This window comes from Mizuhopecten yessoensis, unplaced genomic scaffold, assembly GCF_002113885.1.
Source record: "Mizuhopecten yessoensis strain PY_sf001 unplaced genomic scaffold, ASM211388v2 scaffold2329, whole genome shotgun sequence".
Lineage (NCBI taxonomy): Eukaryota > Metazoa > Mollusca > Bivalvia > Pectinida > Pectinidae > Mizuhopecten > Mizuhopecten yessoensis.
Window position 1 is genome coordinate 3,235,567 of NW_018404492.1, and position 6,163 is coordinate 3,241,729.

The 6,163-nt window shown below is 36.9% G+C and overlaps 1 long non-coding RNA gene across 1 annotated transcript; it reads left to right on the forward strand.

Annotated features, from left to right (window-relative positions):
* The first annotated feature begins 2,179 nt into the window (after positions 1-2,179).
* Positions 2,180-3,753, forward strand: LOC110445617. The gene is made up of 2 exons (XR_002462388.1): positions 2,180-2,274; positions 3,401-3,753. It is a non-coding gene; the product is annotated as an uncharacterized LOC110445617 (long non-coding RNA).
* The last annotated feature ends 2,410 nt before the right edge of the window (positions 3,754-6,163 follow it).

A 6,163-nucleotide genomic window follows, 5' to 3' on the forward strand; every position in this document is an offset into this window, starting at 1 on the left:
CAAGGACAATATGGATTTAAAAATGATTTCTAGATTGTAAATTTTGGACATGTTTGGGACTTCACTTTTCTGAAGGGGGGGGGGGGGCGGAAGTAAAGTTAGACAAGGCAGTTATTCGTGATTCGTTTACTTTACAGTTATTCGTTAATCTATATTCGTTAACTTTACGTAGAAAGTATATACAGGTGGTATCACAGCAATAATTTACACCGTGTTAAATTACCACCAACAGATATCCGTTTTGAATGTTGATAGATTGTTAACGCCATTTTTTAGAAAAAACTAGGTTGTTTTTTCTGAAGTTAAACACGAATGTTCTTAAGGTCTGTAGTTACGCATATCGAATTTGGGATCTGACATGAAAACAAAGATGGCCGATAGGCGGCTTCATGTTTTTAGCTCACCTGGTCCGAAGGACCATGGTGAATGTATGCCATACCGCAGCGTCCGTCCGTCGTCCGTCCGTCATCTTTTCCTAATAATCGCTACAAGTCATGAACGACTGAGCAGATTTTGACCAAATTTAGTCAGAAGCATCCCTTGGGAAAGGGGAACAAATTTTATATAAATGGTGGGTCTCTTCTCCCCGGGGGCTGAGGGGCGGGGCCGAATGGGGGAATATAGCAAATTCTTTAAAATCCTTCTTCTTCCGTAGGAACGAAAGGATTTGTTCCATATTTAGTCTGAAGCATCCTTAGGTGAAGGGGAACCAATTTTGTATAAACCGTGGGTTTGACCCCAAGGGACCTGACAGGTTGGGCCCAATAAGGGGAAACATAGCAAATTATTCTTTAAAATCCTTCTTTTATAGGAATGAAAGGATTTGGTCCATATTTTGTGTGGAGCATCCTTGGATAAAGGGGAACCCATTTTGTATAAATGGTGGGTCTGGCCCCCCTGGGGGCTGAGGGGTGGAGCCCAATAGGGGAAATATAGCAAATTCTTTAAAATCCTTCTTCTTCTGTAGGAATGAAAGGATTTGTTCCATATTTAGTCTGAAGCATCCTTGGGAGAAGGGGAACCAATTTTGTATAAACCATGTGTGTGGCCCCCCAGGGGCCTGAGGGGCGGGGCCCAATAAGGAAAACATAGCAAGTTATTCTTTGAAATCCTTCTTCTTCCGTAGGAATAAAAGGATTTGGTCAATATTTAGTGTGGAGCATCCTTGGGAGAAGGGGAACCAATTTTGTATAAACCATGTGTGTGGCCCCCCAGGGGCCTGAGGTGCGGGGCCCAATAGGGAAAACATAGCAAGTTATTCTTTGAAGTCNATTTTAAACATATTCAGGTGAGCGATACAGGCCCTCTGGGTCTCTTATTTGAATTTGAGATTAAGATGAATAGTGTTAGTGCTATTTCTCAGAAAGTATTCGAGGGATCTTTCTGGTCTCTTGTTATGAATGTCAAACTTTGTGTCTTTTTAAAACCAAGTTGGCTGACGAGCGGCCATTTGGAATGTTGAGAGCTTAGGTATGTTAACATCATTTCACAGAAAGTAATGAGAGGATCTTTATCAAATGTGACATGAAGGTTTCCCGTGGTCTTCTGTTATGCATTAAAGGGTCTTATCAGGATATCACGATAGGTGAAAGACTGCTATTTTGAATTAAGAGATTGAAAGGTTGTTAGCGCTATTTCTCAATAAGTACTTGATAAATCTTAATACGTTTTCGTATGTTTACTTTCATATGGCTTTGTTGTGCAAGTTTCATATTAAGGCTGTTTAGAAAAAGCAAAATGGTCGCAAAGGCATCCATACTTGATTTTGACAGTTACAGTGTGTTATCCATATTTATTGACAAATACTAGACAGATCTGTCCTGAAATTCAAATTTAGGTTCTCCTTCTTACAGATTAGGCACCATATAGTAAATATGTAGCACAACAACCTGACTTTGAAATTTCAATGTCATACAAATCAGTTTAAACAAATTATGAAAATTTTCTATAAGCACGGACTTAGATAACAGATATTGACAACACCACTCTCGTCTCGCGTATGTGTTGTCCACCTCTTGTATTTGTGCACCGAACCGTGACGACTTGTGACCCTCTCGCTGGAGCCAATTTACCTGTACTGCGCTTGCGTGCGACTTAACAGACAAGTTTCCGGTATCGATAACCACGTTGTTTACCTAGGTGATGAGAGACCGATTGTGACACTGATTTTGACAGATCAGTACACAGTGTAACAACCATGACTAAAACAATAGAAAACGAATGCATACAAGTGATGATGTCGCAAGCTTATCTGTTTATGTCAAGCAGCATCAGGTAAGTATCTGATTGGATGATACATCATAGTCAAATATGACTGACTTTTTATCCCGTGATAGTTATTTAGATTTAGACATTTTAATGAAAGAATTTACTGATAATGAATGTAAAACTTAATATTTCGGAGGTGATAAAAGACGTCTCTGGCTATAGGCAGCTATATTTCGAGGGCATACACAGCACAGTGGTTCGTTACATGTTTATGTTGACTGTGACCTATATCAGTATGGTATAACGTTATGTGTATTTTGTAACGAAACCCCTGTGGGAGAAGTGACTTAAAGGGTTAACTTTTAACAATAACTTTGTCCTATTACATCATTTTAAATTTAAACCATTTATAAGAAAAATACAGAAACATCAGCTGACCTTTTACCTTTGTATGTTATTCTCGAAATTTTGAGATAGGTTATTTAATATACTAGATGTACCTAAAAAATAGAATACTTTCATAAGTTTATATTTCTAGGCAACAATCAAAGGCATTTTTCAAACCTGAATTCATCCATCTTGGCTCCACATACATGTATATCCTTTGTCGTCATCGATATTGTGACATGATTTCAGCTAAATCTGATAACATCACAGCAAGTTACATTACAGCACGGGGCTAATTCTAATGAATTCATTGAATTAAATGTCAATCATTAGCAAGAATATGTATATCATATACATATTTTGGAGCAACGTATTCGCAATTACTCCACATGGTGCATTTTCGCAGCTCCTCTTTTTTTCTATATGTATTCTGCGTTAAAAAAAATGTGACATAAACTTCTGTCCCAGCACTATGAATCAGGCTTTAAATATAAACGTTAGTCTAAACCAGATTTCCAAAAAATGGACAAAATAATTCATTGAAATTTTGAATTTCATTTAATCTTGTTTCAATATTCAGCATTTTGTCAATATTTAATGACTATTGAAAAATGATTGCCTCCATAAAATGAGCGTTGATTCTGCGAAAGGACATGTCTATTTGATATTTAATGTCTTTGCTGTAACCAAAATATTACACATTGTAGTATCATTTTTCTGGTTCCAGAAACTATATATAGCAAGTCCATGGTATTCAAATAATTAGGCACCAGTATGATTTAAATTTGAATTCCATCTTTTTCAGCTAACCAAAATGAAACTTGCTGTTCCAGGGACAGCTCCAGCACCAGTGTTCCTGTTGACAGCACCACTAGCTCAGATCTGTTGTTCTACATGTACCAAGCCCACTCGTTAAAGCTATTATGTTGTCAGCAACAATTTTCAGCATCACTTAAATCATCAATATATTCCTAAAAGATTGATGATATTCAACTTATTTGAAAGAAGTGCTTAAGCTTTTTGTGACTTTACTCCAAAGAACACTTGTTTGGTAACTTTATATATTTGTGTTTCTCAAGACATTTAGATGTGTCAGCTGTGTTAGAAAGAGAACAATTATTAAAGAAGCTACATCCAGTTCGAATAAGTCCTGAGNTTGTTGTTGTTGTAGGTTCCTCCACTTCTTGGAGAACTGCAGATCCACTTGAGGTTAATGGTTCCACATAAAGTCCTATCACACAATTATAAAAACATATTATGATAAAAACGAAGATCTGTGATCTTCTAGTCTCTGGTGAGAGTTGATCGCACACCCATGGCTCCTATTAGCACAATAGGTTTGAACGTGCACTATGTAAGACAAAGCAAAGTCCACCACTAATCTGTTCAATGTTTGTACGACCATCTGTGGGTGAGAATTACTGTCAAGTAACAGCTGGACTGTTTCATCTGCACTGAAGGATGAGATGTCAGTAAGTTCATCGGCAAGCGTCCTTCTCAGGGACTCTGAGCACCATTATTAAAAACACACCAATCAACAACCGTTTTCAGAATACAAATACTACAATTTCAGAGCTATGGGTTAAATTTCAAACCACCTAACAGGCACGAACACATTTTTAAAAGCAATAATGTTTATTCCGTATGTCTAATTATCTCATTGTTAGCAAGTAGTTTTCTCATAGATCCGGCGTTTAATCTGTTAATGGCGTGTGTGAAGCCATAACATTATTCAAGTTGGCAACGGTGTTTGATCACTATAAACTTTCGCATTCTGCGACATGTTACTGTTATTCGACACAACAAAGACTATTCAGTTTAGACATAAGTAAAGCAAAGATCACTTACTTTGAACTCCGGACAATTTTACCGTACAGGATTCACCAGAATGTATCAGTTGTCACCGGCAATCAATTTCCAAAAAGATTGAAGCGGCGGGGTTTTCCCTAAAGCACGTACATTCTCGCGCTTTCTCGCAGTTTCTCGCAACAGCAGAGTGCCCAGATCATATTTCCTATACCAAAGAGGCAGTTGCCTTTCCCTCTAATCTAATTCCGTGCTATAATTTAACAAATTGTTTACGTGACTTATTCCAACAGAAAAGAGATAAGCAGAGTAAATATCAATAGAACATGAAAACTATGAAGATGGTACGATGGTAGGCGCTCGGATCTATCTGTGTAGATAGAAACGTAGTAAAAGAGATGTTGAATGATCAGCAATCAGATGTTGTTAGATTTTGATCAAATTTAGCATGGCTTAGTTCAAATTTTGTTAAAAGGAGTATGATGTCGCTACAACATTTATTAAGGGATTATTTTAAGAGTCTAGTGTCCAAATAGGTCTAGAACTCGAGCCGATGCCAAACGTTTAAAAGGTTCCACGCACGTAGTTATCGATTGTGATAAAAAAAAAATGGAGTTACAAATATGAATTTGTGTAGATTGTTTTGTTGATTTATATTGATCCCGGTGCTCTTGTGTTTAAAAAAGAAAAATCGGAGAATATTATAATACATGTATACTTGATTCTACTCAGGTTCTACGCATTCGACAAACGTGACATCCCGATGTCACCGTTGCGATATTTCCTAAACATTTTCTCTATTCTACATAGACCCGTATATACTTTATATGTTTCTGCTATACAGAGAGATCTTATCCAATCATGTCGTCATTGAAACAGCACTACGTCCTGACCAGTTTCTGTAACGGAATATTTAAATTGAAAAAGAGTTATATACTGTGGTACCTCTATGGTCAAAAATACGAAAAGGTATCAGTGAAAATGTTTACAAAATAACTCTAACGTTGGTGTCTGCTGTTTTTAAATGTCAATATTTTTTGTATCAACGTTTAATGACAAATCCACGACATTGTGTCTTCCTTAAGTTTGGTCGACATTTCAAACATTTGATTGTATACAATACAGTACCTGTGTATGCGATGCTAAACTAGATCACGGACTATTATAATCTAATTCCAGAATTTCATTTATCTCGAAAATATCATTGAATTACGAGATTAAGGATTTTTTGTTTTGTTTTTCCCTATACTTGTAGCCTACACAACTTTTATTTTAAAATCTTGGTTAAATAATGAAAATCATCTCGATCCACTCCCTTAGCATACCTGGTTATGAAATGTGTGTACAGGTAAAAACACTAAACACCTGTAAACAGCGCTGACAGCAGGAGGCCCACGATACACCTATATACCTGTGTACAGGTATGACATCAAAGGGGTGCCAGCAGATGGTCAAGGGGGTCCTGAATTTAGTATGTAGATTGGTGTAGATTATGTGTCTTCCAATTTTCAATTTAACAACAATGTCCTCAGGTGAGATAACGGGGGAAAATTGAGTCAAATTAACGTCTCTGGTATAAGGATCAATTTCAAGAAAAATATAAATAAATGAAATGCGTAAGTGCTGTCACAGAGTCACATTATATGCAAACCACAGTCAGTACAGCTGCATCACTCGACAGATGAAAGTCAGAAACGAGCCAATTAATGATGGACCATGCTATATATCTGATCAGGTGGTTCATCGATAAATTACTAATCTT